The 15,727-nt window shown below is 34.5% G+C and overlaps 1 pseudogene; it reads left to right on the top strand.

Moving 5' to 3' along the window:
* Nucleotides 1–8,212, top strand: part of LOC105534126 — a 24,007-nt pseudogene extending 15,795 nt beyond the window's left edge.
* Nucleotides 8,213–15,727: the final 7,515 nt, after the last annotated feature.

Below are 15,727 nucleotides of genomic sequence, written 5' to 3'. Positions count from 1 at the left end.
CTATAGAATCTAAAATTATTTTATTTGTATACAAATATATTTTATATTATATGTTTTTATTATATATATTTTATAATTATGTATGGGAGGTCTAGGAACATGATTATAAGCTGAAGTTAAGATGGTGGTAAATTGAGGTACATTGGAGAAATGTGGGGAGTGCTAGCTAGAGGAAGGGATGGGGGTTTATCTGACCTAGAGAATATGGAAGCAAATTGGATTCAATGTGGATGGGAAGAATTGGCAACACACAGGAAGAGGGACATATCTTCATTTGTGACAGAAGGAAAGTAGATGTTGATGGGTATTGATGTAGATTGGGAATGTAAATTGGAGAAGTAAATGGGGTGATTCTATCATTTTCTCTAAATTCAGATAGTAAGGTCATCACTTAACAATGCAGTGATGTTTCTAACACAAAACCTGAGTATGACATACCCGTTTCCATGAGTCTCTTCTGCCCAAAGACCTTCTTTGAAAACTTTTACATCAAAGTATCTGTGAAAAATGAAAATATGTTTACTAAGGTAAAGGAACTAAGTAAGAATACACTCAGAAAAAAAAAAAAACATTTGCCTAATACTATTTCAATGTTAAAGAAAAACATAAAAATATGTATTCCAATAAAAAATATGAGCATGACTTTTTATAGTAAAGGTTAAATAAAAACTTAAGACTTAGTGTGTATTTGACATGTCAAGATTACTCAGCACCTGATTTTGGAAACGTTACAAGATAATAATATCTACTCCTCTTTCCATGGCCCCCAAGAGATGGGTTTTGTAAGAACCTCATATCCTGTTACTTCTCCTTCACCACTGTATGATTTCTCCTGACACTTGCTACTACCAAATTCTATTTGTCTTTTAACAATTTTCTTATCTGCATTTGACCAAGCCCCATAGCAAACAAGTGTGACCCATCCCCAATTCATACACATACCAAAACAAAACAAAACAACAAAACAGAACAAAACACATTCTTTCTTGTCTGCCAAGAAAATATGAATACCTAATTCAAGTCTTAGCTCTCTCTACTTCCTATTTACTCTTCTGTATCTCTCTCTGGGAGTTTTTGTGAATTCTAATTTGATTTCCAAAGAGCACTTTCTGTACTCTATTAAAGAAACTATTATTTTGCATTACTGCTTTTGGTTTGTATGCCTTCCCTCCCTACCCCTGTCTCCAGTAGACTGTGACTTCCTTAAAGTTGGAGCTAATATAAATGTGTTTGTACTTTCAACACCTAACACCTGCTAAATGAAGGAGGCAGAGATTAATCTTGAGGAGAAAAAACTGGTTTAAACAATCCAGTGTAAAAATGTAGGAATGAATGAGAAAGCTGACAATGCACATGTAAAAGGAACACTGGGAAGAATTAATGTTCTATAATTACAATAAAATATTAGAAATATTTTTTCTAGAGTATATCAATGAGGAACAAGGTGTACTAGTAGGTAGGCTTTCTGTTGAAAAAAACACTCATCAATTCATTTGGCTGCTTCTTTTTTAAAAAATATTTCAGCTTTGTTTAATTATGACCTTCTGTCAAGACGAAGAACCAATAGACTTGATGCTGTTGTTGTATCAACCAAGTAAGAGCACCCTTGGTTTGTTTGGGTTTTGGCCAGATGCTTTTATATTGGAAAATGCTCTCAGTTTTTTGGTATTTCTTTGGTTATGCCAAGAAATTGAGAGAATGAGCACAAAGAAAGTGAGCTTGAGCATTATAGGAACAGACATGGGAAATAATAAATCAGATCAAACAGGAATCAGAAACAGGAAGCTTAGAAATAGTTAGAATACAATTAAACTATTGGATCTTATGGACAAATTACCTCTGCTGGATTTCCAGCCTAGTTTTCACTAGGAGAGTGAATAAGAATGAGGGCCTTGAAATCAGACCATCAGGTTCAAATTTGGGTTCTAAAATTAATTCTGCAACTTCGTACAAGTTGAATGTGATCTCTTTAGCTTAGTTTCCTCATCTTTAAACTGGGAATCATATAATATTTTCTACCTAATAGGGTTGTTTTGAGGATTAGATGATAAAGCAAAGTTACTACAAGGTTTGTCAGAGTAAAATCCTTCACCAGAAGCAATTAGCCACCAAATTGCACATGGGAACATAAGCAAAATCCATTCTCAAAAAGCATTCTAGATCAATAATTCCTGGAAAATGGACCCAATAAAAATGGGTAGAAAAATGAAGAACCATTTGAAAAAACACAGTAGTGACCATATGCCAGCTGACCATTAGATTAAGGTAGAATCTAACAGCTCTGAAGATTTGCTTACCATTTATTGGTTACCACCAAAGTGTAATGATCACAGAAGAAAAACATTCTGGAAGAAATTTATCTAGGGAAATGTAACACCTGCTTGTGTGTTTGTTTTTTCTTTAAGCTTAATCCAAGTTTTGTATTAAAGAGTTTACTTGTGTAAATGACCTTTGTAAAAGTTTTCATATAGAGCATCATCATAAGGATGAAATCTGTTTTTGGATTTGTGATGACCCAAAGTATCAGGTTTGCTAAAGAAAAAGTTTACCTTTGATTTTAGGGTTACAGTGAGCAGAAAATCATATACCTTTTAATTAAAAATGGTTGATTTAAAAATTATTATTCTGCCCACAGCTATAGATAGCACCTAAATATCACTTTCCAAATCAATTTGAAGATGTATATAATGCACTAAGATGGTTGTTATGCCAAGATATTCTTGAAAAATATGGTATAGACCCTAAAAGAATTGGCATTTCCGGAGGCACTGCTGGTGGAAGTCCAGCTGCAGCGGTGACCCAACAGATATGATGCTCAGATTTGCTTTAGTTCTTAAATATCCTATGCTTAAACGTATTTACTTCAGATAAAGTTTTTAGAAAAAAATGTTAGCAGATTCATAGATATTATATACTTGCAGAAGAAATTATACTTTTCATATATTATTCACACTGTTTATATGACATTTAGTTAAAATTATACACCTATAAGTTGTCAATTTAAAGTATTCCATAATTATAACTAGCCTACTATATTATGGATAAAATTGTTTTAGGTACTTTTTCTTTGATGTAATAAACCAGGCAGTGATATCTTAGAAGCAATGTTTCTACAGGGAAAAATAATTACATAAACTTTGCAAATGAATGTCTGTAGTTTAATAACTGATTCTGCAATTGAACTACTGACTTTGATAGTAAATATCACATCTCAATTTACTGTGCAAAAAATATTGTTTTCGCTGATTTTATTATTTATTTTATATACTTTGGAAATGTGTAAATTTTGGTTATTGGTACATTCAAGATAACCTTTTTCTGATTTCTAGCCAAAGGAAAAATACAAATTTTGTGATTCATTCTAATATACTACAGAACAGATACATGCAACTTCCCCAAAATTGAATTATATATTGCCTATACATTGTTGCTCTGAGAGGCCTAGTGCAGTACAATTAACCCATGAGGAGGCACAGATTATTGGAGCTGAAGCAATGTCCAGCTATGACCTTAGACAAGCCAACTAATCTCTTCAAGCCTCAATTTATTTTTATTATATTACATAATAAGCCTTTCCTCTTACGGAGTTTAGACTTCTAAAATGATGAACCAGTTAATTCTGACCCATACTTATTAAAAATCTAGCTAAAGTATCTTGTAAAGGGCTAAAAAGATAGAGAAAACTTCTAGGCCAAAAATTTTAAAAGACTAAACAGAGAAAAATTCACAAAAAATAATTGTAGCACTCAACATCCTCTCTGCCCTAAAGACATATGGTAGTCAAAAGGAAACAATTAAACCAAGATGAGCTTTGGAAGCTTCTCAGGGTTATACATTCAAATCCTTGCAGATATGAGTACACTCATAAATCACTCCTCTCTTTAAGTGACGCCCTGTAGAAATATACTCTCAGAGTCAAAGTGAACCTGATGTAAAACAAAACTCACTTCCATTTAAAGCCTTGCTGCACATCATCCAGATGGCTGGAGGAACCTCAAGCTTTGAATTTAAATTAAATTAAGGTAGTGTGAGTGGTAATTACTACTGTGCGATTGACTGAAATACACAAAAGACATTGCTGGAGAAATACGATACCATCATAGTCTTTAAATTATTATTGCAAATACCTTGTGAAATTGAATGCCCAAAACACTGTAAAATATACTTGGGCAAACAAGTAAGCAAGAAACCATGAAGGAAAGCAAGTTGAATCAGCAGACAATAGAAATACTCTACAAAATTTAGATCTTAGAGCTATCAGCCACAGAACGTGAAACAATTGTTCTACTTTCCTCAGTGAAAATGAGGGTTACAAATTTCAGCAGAAAATTCGAGGTTTGTTAAAAAAAAAACAAATTCTGAAACAAAAAAATAAACTTATAAAAATTAAAACCTTAAAAATGGCATAAGTAATTTTACACAGCTGAAGAGATCATTTGTAAATTGATAGATGGGAAAGGTGAGTCATATCAACTCATGTAACCACGCAAAATGAAACTTGAAGAGCCAAAAAGGTAAATAACACAAAAAAGTAGATTAAAGATATAGTAGATACAGTCTGAAAATCCAATAGTGCTTTAAATGTTATACCAAGGCTGGGCACGGTGGCTCAAGCCTGTAATCCCAGCACGTTGGGAGGCGGAGACGGGCGGATCACGAGGTCAGAAGATCGAGACCATCCTGGCTAACACGGTGAAACCCCATCTCTACTTAAAAAAATGCAAAAAACTAGCCGGGCGAGGTGGTGGGCGCCTGTAGTCCCAGCTACTCAGGAGGCTGAGGCAGGAGAATGGCGTAAACTCGGGAGGCGGAGCTTGCAGTGAGCTGAGATCCGGCCACTGCACTCCAGCCTGGGCGACAGAGCGAGACTCCGTCTCAAAAAAATAAAAAAAAAATGTTATACCAAAAAGAGAGGTAAGAGAATGGGAGAAAAAGATACTTAGAAATATAACAGTAGGCTTGCTGCGGTGGCTCACGCTTGTAATCTCAGCACTTTGGGACGCCAAGGCGAGTGGATCACCTGAGCTCAGGAGTTCAAGACCAGCCTGACCAACATGGTGAAACCATGTGTCTACCAAAAATAAAAAATATATATATATAGCAGGGCATGGTGGTGGGTGCCTGTAATCTCAGCTACTCAGGAGACTGAGGCAGAAGAATCTCTTAAACTCGGGAGGCAGAGGTTGCAGTGAGCCAGATCGCGCCATTGCACTCCAACCTGGGTGACAAGAGCAAAACTCTATCTGAAAAAAAATATATATACATATATATGTATATATGCATATATATACACACGCATATATGCATATATCACAGGCGCGTGCCACTATGCCCAGCTAATTTTTGTATTTTTAGTAGAAACGGGGTTTCACCCTGTTGGCCAGGATGGTCTCCAGCTCTTGACCTCCTGATCCGCCTGCCTTGGCCTCCCAAAGTTCTGGGATTACAGGCGTGAGCCACCGTGCCCAGACAATGTGCTTGATTTTCTATGCTTATTTTATTTAATAATAAAAGACAGCTTAATAAAACAGCTGCACGTTCAAAGATTTAGTTACCTGTAAAGTTGATTTATTGGTAAAATATAAAATATTTTTTGTTTTTTCTTATCTAAAATCAACCACCTATTAGCTACCTACTTAATTATTTACCACACCTCTATTAATGTAAACAGCATCTTTCATACTAGATATTGAGCTAAATGGAATGTGTGTGGCAATCTTACTTGAGCTATAACACTACACTGATTATTTAAATTCAGAAATTATTTTCATATAAAAATTTTCTAATGGACTTATAAATATTTTATTTTACTAAGTGGTTCTTATTATTAACTTTGCTTTAAATGTAATAAAATAAAATTTGCTGCTATTTGGTTTTGCTGCAGTATGTGCATATTTTATTTTTTATTTTTGGAAAGTTATATTTATATTCCCGGAAGAATGTCAGCATGCTGTGCTTTCTTCAGCGCTATACAGAAAATGCTGTTGTGAGTTTTCAGAAATAGGCTTCCAGTTTACCCATTAACCTTTGATCTGAGAAGCACCAGAATGCATAATGACTATTTACGACCTATACCAGTGGCTCCCAAATTTTAGCTTGCATCAGAATCACCTGAAGTCGTTCTTAAAACTCAAATTGCTGGTGTCTACTTCCCTAATTTAGTACCCCATTAACAGGAAACTTTTCGCACACCCTGAAAATATGCATGTTGATTTATAGATAATATTTGTCTTAACACTACTATAATTTGAATATTTAAAACATGAAAATTAAAATGAATTAGACGTTTACAGCAGGAATGAGAATCCTAATATGTTCTTGCTTAACTTTAATAAATATTTTTGTATTTATGGCTCCCAATCTCCCACATAACACTGAGAGAGTTATTTTCTAATTAGGATACCACTGCCATATAGAAATGTAAAAAGATAATTATACAGATGATTGCAGCAGGAAGAGAAAGAACACACTTGAAATACTCCCATTTAAAAAACAAATCAATCTGATCCACATGTTTCACAGAGGGACCATAGGACTTACTCAGAACTAATTTGTTCAGTGTTACAGCCAATTAGAATTCTTAGTTATTTGATCTTTTTTTTTTTTTTTTTTTTTTTTTTTCTTTTTGAGACGGAGTCTTGCTCTGTCACCCAGGCTGGAGTGCAGTGGCATGATCTTGGCTCACTGCAACCTCTGCCTCCTGGGTTCAAGCGATTCTCCTGCCTCAGCCTCCCCAGTAGCTGGGATTACAGATGTGCGTCACCATGCCTGACTAATTTTTCTATTTTTAGTAGAGATTGGGTTTCACCATGTTGGCCAAGGCTGGTATCGAACTCCTGACCTCAGGTGATCCACCCACCTTGACCTCCCAAAGTGTATAACCCACTGTGTCTGGCCTGAGATTTTGCTTTTTAATCACAGATTAGATGGTCTCTTTCTCCACCAATGAAAAAAATAGCACAAATCATTTTGCTTACGTTAATAGTATTATATTATAGATTCCTATAATATTGTAATTGGGAAAGTTCCTGAGATATATTTTTGTTGTTTCTGATTATCTTGTTGAGAATCTTAATTAATCTCACATCAATATATTGTTTTTAAATAAAAATGTTTCCAAATGAAAATTATTTATTCAAGAAACTTATTTTTAATTGTTTTTCAGCTCATAGAAGATCCAGATGTCAATATCAAACTCAAGCTTCAGTCTTGAACATATCTTGCCCTTCAGACTCTTGACATGGATTTACTATCACATTGGGAAAACCTAGACTTTCTAGTTCTGTCCAAACCATTCATGATCAGGTTCTGGAGTGAATACTTTACCACAGACAGATCACTTGAAAAATCATGTTCTTTAATCAACATGTACCGATGGAATCAAACCATCTGTTCAAATTTGTTAATTGGATTTCCTTGCTCACTGAGAAGTTTAAGAAAGGCCACTTTTGTTATATTCCAACTCATAAGTAGTTCTGAGCTGGCTAAAAATTATCCAGGGTTCCTAGATATGAGGGCAGCCCCTTTTTTGGCTGATGACAAGTTGCGTGGCCTATATCATCACCTGACCTATATCATCACCTGTCAGTATGACATCTTAAGAGATGATGGACTCATGTACGTCACCCGACTGTGGAATGCTGGAGTTAAAGTGACCTATAACCACAGTGAGGATGGATTCCATGGAGCTCTTCCCTATAATGGGCTTACAATTGGGTATAGAATGAAGATCAGTATATGAGTTGGCTAAGTAAAAATCTATAGTAAAAAATGTAAGCAATGGTTTATTTAAAATGTATGAGGCTCAGACCAGGAAACAAATTAGTGAAAATCAAAGGGTTGATGTTTGAATTGATCTTTATCATCTGTGACCTTTCTAAGTTCCTCATGGCCATAGTGGGTTTTGGTTTTGTTTTTATTTTTTGACTGCTAGCAAATTCTTCTCCATTTTATTTATTATTATGTTATTTACTCACTTCTGTGAAGATCCTTTCATATTTTCTTCTGCTACTCATTTGTTAAATCTCTGGTTTACAGCTATAGTTTTTTGATTGCCTAATAGTATTACAGATGAGAAGAAAGTTTTAAACAAACACATCTGGTTTTTAAAATGCCAGAGTTTCAGTCAGCATGAATTTAGAAACTTGAAATACTTCCCTGTGAGAACCGATATGAAATATGTGCCATCTCTTTTAAAAAGCATTTGCCTCAATATAATGGTGTTTGCCTATCACTGTAAAATTTATCTCTTAATACAGACCTCTTCCTGTACTAGGATACCAACATTAATGCAAATGATCTTTTAGTTATTTTAGGGAAAGGCAGCTCTAATTTTGTGAGACATTAGGGAGATTGAGGTAGGCACAGAGCTAGCATAAGGCAGTAGCTCCACATGTGGCAGTGGCTTATGGTGGCGAGCGAAGCTTAGGACAAGGAAGAAATGATACAACCAAATTAAAAAACTTAAATCTCTGAAAGTTCTTGTGTCCATATAGGCACCATATGGGGGAAAGACCACAAAGAATAAGCCTTAGTGATCATATGGTATGTAAGGTTTGATCGTTTTGGAGGTGTACTGAGGAAGGCAGCAGAGGACCAGCACAGTTTCTTCATAGCAACTGGAAACCAAGCTTGCTTTATTTTCTTGCTCAGCTGTTGACAGGCAGGAAGCACTGGTGGGGACAGTGGGGGAAATCACACACTTCCATTTTTGTTTGTTATATCAGAAAAAACAATAGCATTCCTGGAAGCCCCACTTTCTCTATATACATATACACATGCATATACATTTTTATATGTCATTTTACAGAATTATATCTCATGTGATCAGCCTTAGTTGTTAAGGTTGCCTGAGGAGTCATATTTTTTTAATCTGAGCACATCATTCTGAATAAAACTAATATTCAATAATATCACGTGAGCAGTAGATAGGCAATAAGAAGTAGGCCACAAATTCTTTAGGGTAAGTGATTAAAATTAAGTGTGAATAATATATAGAAATATTTGGGGTCATATAATGCATAGGATGGATGTATAAATGAATTACACTTACAACTCCCAGTGGAGCATCACTGTAATATTTGTATACTCAATTAGTTGAAGAAGGCATTTGTCTGTTTTTTATTATTTGGATCTCTATGCCCTATTCCTTAACCTCCCTCAAGCCAGGTGCCTATAAATCAAAATAATCTATGTTCCCTTATGAGAACATAGTCTTAATTTGGAGTAGGAAGATACATTTAAATATAGACATGAGTTATGATACAAAAAACCTTATTAAAGCAACATAAACAATAATGATGAAATGAATTGGTATTAGTTATACCATGTTTTCCCAAGACTACTGTCAAAACGAAGATGCAATAGAGTGAGGGAATGATAGCAACAGCAACAAAACATTCTTTAATTATTTACCTACAGATTCAGTTTCTGGTACAAATATCCATCTAGGTGCCTATCTTTGGTTTTCTCAAAGTAAAATAGGATAAATAATTATGGGTGTCCTCTACCTTACCAACTGGCTTTTTGTATTCTAAGTCACCAGGTCTGGCTCTTACTAATTGTTTTTTATCCCTCTCTACATCAGTCATCACTCCCAAGTCACTCTCATCTCCCAAATCCTAATCCCTGTAAAGTCATTCCCTGTACCTTACTCTGTCTTTTCTACAGTCCCTCCCTGATTCCTATAAATTCCACTGTGCTGTCTGGGACTCATGATTCATTATGCATGACACCCTCAAGCTTTTGTAAGTGTTTTCCATCAACTTTCAACTGAGATCCAGTACTTAATTTAGGATCATGCTGCTTCTATTTTTCTTCTTCCACATTATTCATACTACAGGATTTTAATGTGCAGTAAATGTCTTCCTTGCTCATTGCTGCTCCCAGACTGTTACCTCTCTTTACAGCCTTCTGAATTATTGTAGCAGACTAGATCACCAATCTCCCTTCGCATTTTGTAGTCATCTGCTTACCTCTGAGTCACTGGCTCTCATGTCTCAAGTATTTTATCTTTAAGCTCATTGTCACTCTAATACCCAAATCCATTATTATTGTCATTCCAATATCCACAATGTAATATCTCCAATATTACAATTGAGAATTTCAAAATCTATACAGATAATACAGCCAGCAACACAGACTCTGATTTTTATGACTTGCTGTTTTCCAATGATCTGTCGTCTATTCCTCTATTCTGCACAAATCATTTGTCCTTATAATCATGCCTCAGACCTTGTTACTAACAAAACTATACCCTCTCTATAATCTCAGCATTAAATAGACTACTGTCAGATTATAACCTGCTGTATTTGCAGACCACTCCCACTAATACTTCAATAGTCACAATGCTTGAGAAATTTACCTGGATTTCGTATTTCCTCTCTATGCTCATATATTTTTCTTTTTTATTTTCTTCATTACTCATATTAAGTTGTATAGTCAGTCATTATCACTTCGTTGCATATATACCCCCAGGTTTTCTCTCTGTCTCCCCCATCTCTTTCTCCTTCCCCTATCACTCTTTATCCTTCACAGATGAGCATGATAGAATAAAATAATCCTGCTTCAATGTTCTCATTGTAAATTCAATATTGCGAGCTTCCGGTGTGCCCTTAATGCTGTCCATCAATCACATTCTTTTCCCCAAGTCAATCTCTCCTATTACTATAACTAAACTGTGCTCTTATATAAAGCCAAATTCTCTTAAGTGTATACTAGATTTCATCCCCTTTTGCTTTCTCAAAGACAATATTCTAGAAATTATCTCTTTTTCATTCTGCTTTATTGCTATCTCTTGGATCATTTCCACCAGAATACAAATATGATAAAATTTCACTTTCTTTAAAAAAATCTCTCATGACTCTATTTCCCCTTCCAGTTCCACCATATTTCTCTATTTTCCTTTATAGCAAAACAAATAGAAAAACTGAGTGGAGCTGTCTATATTTGCTGCCTCCATATACTTTCTTCCAAATCGTTCTTATACATCTTCTCCAATCAACCTTTCATCCAAAATTGCTCTAACCACCAAAATCTTTCTTGTCAATGTTAATGATGTAGCAGGCTAGATCACCAATCTCCCTTCTATTTTGCAGTCTTCTAGTTATCTCTGAGTCACTGGCTCTCATGTCACTACATCTATTGTTGCTTTCTGATCTATTTTGAGTAGGGTGCTTCTGATCTTGGAACTCAGGCCTCTTCTCTATCTTCAGTTTATTCTCTGAGATGCCATTCAGTCTCATGGCCTTAAATGACAGGGAAGGCAACCCCCGCAGGTCACATCTTCAGTCTGGAGATTCTCAAATCCAGATTAGTATGTATCCAGTGGGCTACTTGGCAAGCTCACTTGGATTTAAATAAAAATCTCAAACAAATTTTTGATCTCCCTCAAATAACCTCTGATCTTTGTCTGTCTTATTTCAGTAAATAGCAATCACACTTTCAGTTGTTCAGAACAAAAGCAAAACAAAAGAGCAAACAAAATTAGCTATTTTTTATTTTACTTTTATTTTATTTATTTATTTATTTATTTATTTATTTATTTATTTATTTTGAGATGGAGTCTCACTCTGTCGCCCAGGCTGTAGTGCAGTGGCGCGATCTTGGCTCACTGAAAGCTCCGCCTCCCAGGTTCACACCATTCTCCTGCCTCAGCCTCCCGAGTAGCTGGGACTAGCAGAGATCACACCACTGCACTCCAGCCTGGGCAAGAGAGCAAGACTATGTCTCAAAAAAAAAAAAAGTAGATATAAAAGTAAAATGTTTGGATAAGCCATACTATGCGTCTTCTATTCATAAGAAATCTGGATTGGCTATATTAATATCAAAGCAAATTTCAGAACAAAACAAAATTATGGATAAAGAGAGGCATTTCAAAGATACAGCAGTCAAAGACAAAACGATCTTAAATGTGTGTACACCTAGTATCAGAGATTCAAAGTGCAGGAAGCAAAAAAAATGACTAAACTGAAGAGAGAATTGATAAACCCACAGTTATGATTGAAGATTTCAAAACTCTTCTCTCATTTTATAGAACAAAATAGGGGACAAATTTATAGGAACATAAAAGTCCTGAATAATATCATCATATGACTTAACCTAAATATAGAATAGATATTGACTATCTCTTAATAAGTTGTTCTAGGTATTCTTATTTTTGATAGATTTGTATTTTGGGCTTCATATTAGAGTTGTGAGTGGGCTGCCCACCAAAACTACAGTATTACCGGGTTCTAGGTTTATTCATGTACTTAATTTTACCAGCGGGTTTTATACCTTCAAATGTTTTCTTTTTACGTATTAGTGTTTATATTTCATATAAAAACAGTTAGAAGAAAAGCTAGAAAATATTTACCAAAGTTCTCTTTTTCCTTTTTCACGTTCCCACCTTGTCTCTAAAGGTCTCCACTCCCTCCCCTTTACCATCTTTTTCCCTGGTTCCCATCTTCTCCCCTAGTTACCACCCACAATGAGCTGTGCACACCTGTTATTAATTACCTTCACTAAGTTTTATGATCTAGCACTCAGATTCTTGTACAAGCTTTTCATGCTTTGGGTTCACTTTCTCTATCTGGGGGATGATTTTAGCTCAGTCTTAGACCTTTCATTTCCCTTTCTTTTCTGTGTACTTTTCCCAGACAATTCTCTCCCATATCTCATTCTCTGTACAGTTTCAAGGCAAGAACTTGAGAAATAACTCTGTTGAAAGTTACCATTTACTTTTCTACTTAGAAGTAATTTGAAGTTTGAGGCTTTGTAGCTTTATTTGCTCTTGTTGAACTGTTTTGTTGGAGGATGTTTCTTGAGATTTGAATTTTTGTGGTCATCATTATTCTTGAGCACTTGGAAGATTAACAATTGAAAATTAAAATATAAAAGATGGTTTAAAAATCATATTTGACTTAGCTGAAGTGAATATTAGTGAACTAGAACATAACTATCAAGAAGTAGATTACCTCAGAAAGAGAGAGTGATAAAGACATAAAAGATTTGAAAGAGTGACTAAATATATGGAGAATAAAGGTAATGAGTACAGGGGAATAATTTGCAGTCTTTGACATAATAGGTGACATATGGTTAGGATATAGTTAAATTTATATAGCTGTTAATACGTAAGTCCTCAATTTTTCTATTAAGCCATTTCTGTTTTATTGTTAATATGCAGAAATGTTATATATAGTAAAGAAATTAATCCTTTGTTGCTGAATTGTATATTCTTTTGAGATAGTCGTTTATCTTTTAACAAAATTTCTTTCTACATTTGTATTGTCCATTTTCATACTTCTATAAAAATGCCTGAGACTGAGCAATTTATAAAGAAAAGAGGTTTAATTGACTCACAGTTCTGCATGACTGGGGAGGCCTCAGGAAACTTACAATCATGGCAGAAGGCAAAGGGGAAGCAAGGCACATCTTACATGGCAGCAGGCAAGAGAGAGAGACAGACAGAGAGGAGAGGGAGAAGCGCCAGATACTTATCAAACAACAAGATCTCATGAGAACTCGCACACTATCATGAGAGTAACATGGGGGGAAACTGCCCCAATAATCCAATTACCTCCCACCAGGTCCCTCCCTCAACATGTAGGATTACAATTCGGATTACAGTTCGAGGTGAGTTTTGCACAGGGACACAGCCAAACCATATCAGCGTTCTACAAAATGTGTTGTGCTATTATCTTAAAATTTATTTCCAATGTTATTGCACTATGCTAACATATAATTATGTCAAAGTGCCTTAAGATAGTAAAATCTGGGTGTGCAAAATAAAGTTATTATTTTTAAAATGGCATAAAACATGATATATTTAGAGAGAAATTTAACAAAATACATACAAGACGGGTTCACAGACAAATGGAAGCTATTCTGGGAAAAATTAAAGATGCCCTAAATAAACAGAAAGAAATAAGATGCTCATTGCCCAAAAGACTCAAGGTTACTTAGGTGTCAGTTCTCCTATTTATTTACCATGATCCCAATCTAGTTTCCAGAAGGCTTTAGTTTGATTTTTAAAGAAAATATCATATTTATCCTAAAACGTGTATGAAAATAAACATGAATGTAGAATATTTAAAAAACTATTTTAGAAAACAAATTTATAACATTTACAGTACATGATTTTAAGATTGTATATAAAACTACTGTAATCAAGATATTTCAGTAGAATAATATTCAAAAAGGATTTATTTTGATGAAGTATTTCAATAAGGATAGACAGATAGATCATAAAAAGACAATCTAGAAATAAATCCGTAACTTTGGGGTCAATTTTTTCAAGACAAAATTGCCAAAGTAATTCAATTCCAAAAGTGTAGTATATTTTAAATGGTGCTTAACATTTGAGTATCCATATAAAAAATCCTTAACCCTGACTTTTATTTCATTCCATATATAAAAATTATTAATAATCTCAAAATGAATCATGGATGTAAATACAAAAAAATAAAAAACCCAACCTTTAAAACTTCTGGGAGAAAACATAAGAGAAAAATCGTTGTAATCTTTTATTAGGCCAAAATTTCTTAGATTAGACATGGGACAGAAAAAAGCACTAGGCATAAAAGAAAAGTAGATAAATTGAACTTTATCAAAATTCAAACTTTGTTCCTATTATAAGAAGACATACAAAAAAAGAAAGCAACATTTAAAAAGTGGTTTTAATTCTTTATTAGAGAGGTATCTTAATACCCTCACAGTTAAAGAAAATTAATTTATTCAACAAACATGTATTTAAAGACTTTGGATTTGGGACTGTGCATATAGCCATGATGCAAGTTCTTGATATTGTCTCTTTCGAGAGAGAGAAAGAAAGGGAGTTATTAAAACCTGACAAGTTCTTTGATAGAAATGTATGTGTGAGTGTATGGGTGCATGGATTAGAATTCAGTCTGTTTTGATGCTCTCTTTGGTGGGCTATATACACTAGTTCACATCCTAAATTCCATGGCATTTATGTTTTCTAAGTTGCAAAGCTTGGCATATTGAGTGAATTATAAAGAAAAGTGAAGACATCTGCTATTTCCTTAGCCTTGTGCAAACATTCAGTCATGACAACCAGAGGTAGCAGCATGACATAGCTAATTTTTTTGTGCTCCTTACTTACAGCTTTGGAGGCCAATCCGCTAGGAAAGCAGCCAATTTGAACACTTCTTAGTCCACAGTTTTCTCCTGCTTCCAATAGCACAACTGTGTTGTATATTGCTGTGTTGCAACGTTAAGAATTGTCTTATTCTGCCTTATTTTGAATGACTATATGTGTACATAACATGATTTATGTCAGTATTAGCCTCGTGTCTTTCTGTAGCAATAAAGATTGCTTTAGTTAAATCTCCTTTGGTCCATCAACAACTAATGAGGATTCATTTGATAAACAGATTGCTTGAAGTCCCGCCATTTTTTCTAGATGAGGTGAGAAGATTAAAGGGAGTAAATGAAACCGTTTTCAAAATGATTTTCTCTCTTTTATGAGATATTTTTCAATATCCACAGTGATTTTCCAGTTCATAAACAAATTTCTCAGTTATTTGGAAAGAAAGGTATTAATTAAAAAGCTTAGATGAATTTGGTAAGAATGATACACTCTCAAATTACAACCACTTTCTAAGTTTTCTAACTTGAGAAAAGCCTTAATTTGCTATTGAAAACATGCTTAAATCTTAATCTTAATCTTTAATTGGGTCAAAAAATAAGATCCTAGGGTTTACTTATTATTTAAATTCTGACAGTA

The sequence above is a fragment of the Mandrillus leucophaeus genome, unplaced genomic scaffold, assembly GCF_000951045.1.
Source record: "Mandrillus leucophaeus isolate KB7577 unplaced genomic scaffold, Mleu.le_1.0 Scaffold130, whole genome shotgun sequence".
NCBI classification, from domain to species: domain Eukaryota; kingdom Metazoa; phylum Chordata; class Mammalia; order Primates; family Cercopithecidae; genus Mandrillus; species Mandrillus leucophaeus.
The sequence above is the reverse complement of the archived record's forward strand: the minus strand, read 5'-3'. Positions and strand labels throughout refer to the sequence as shown.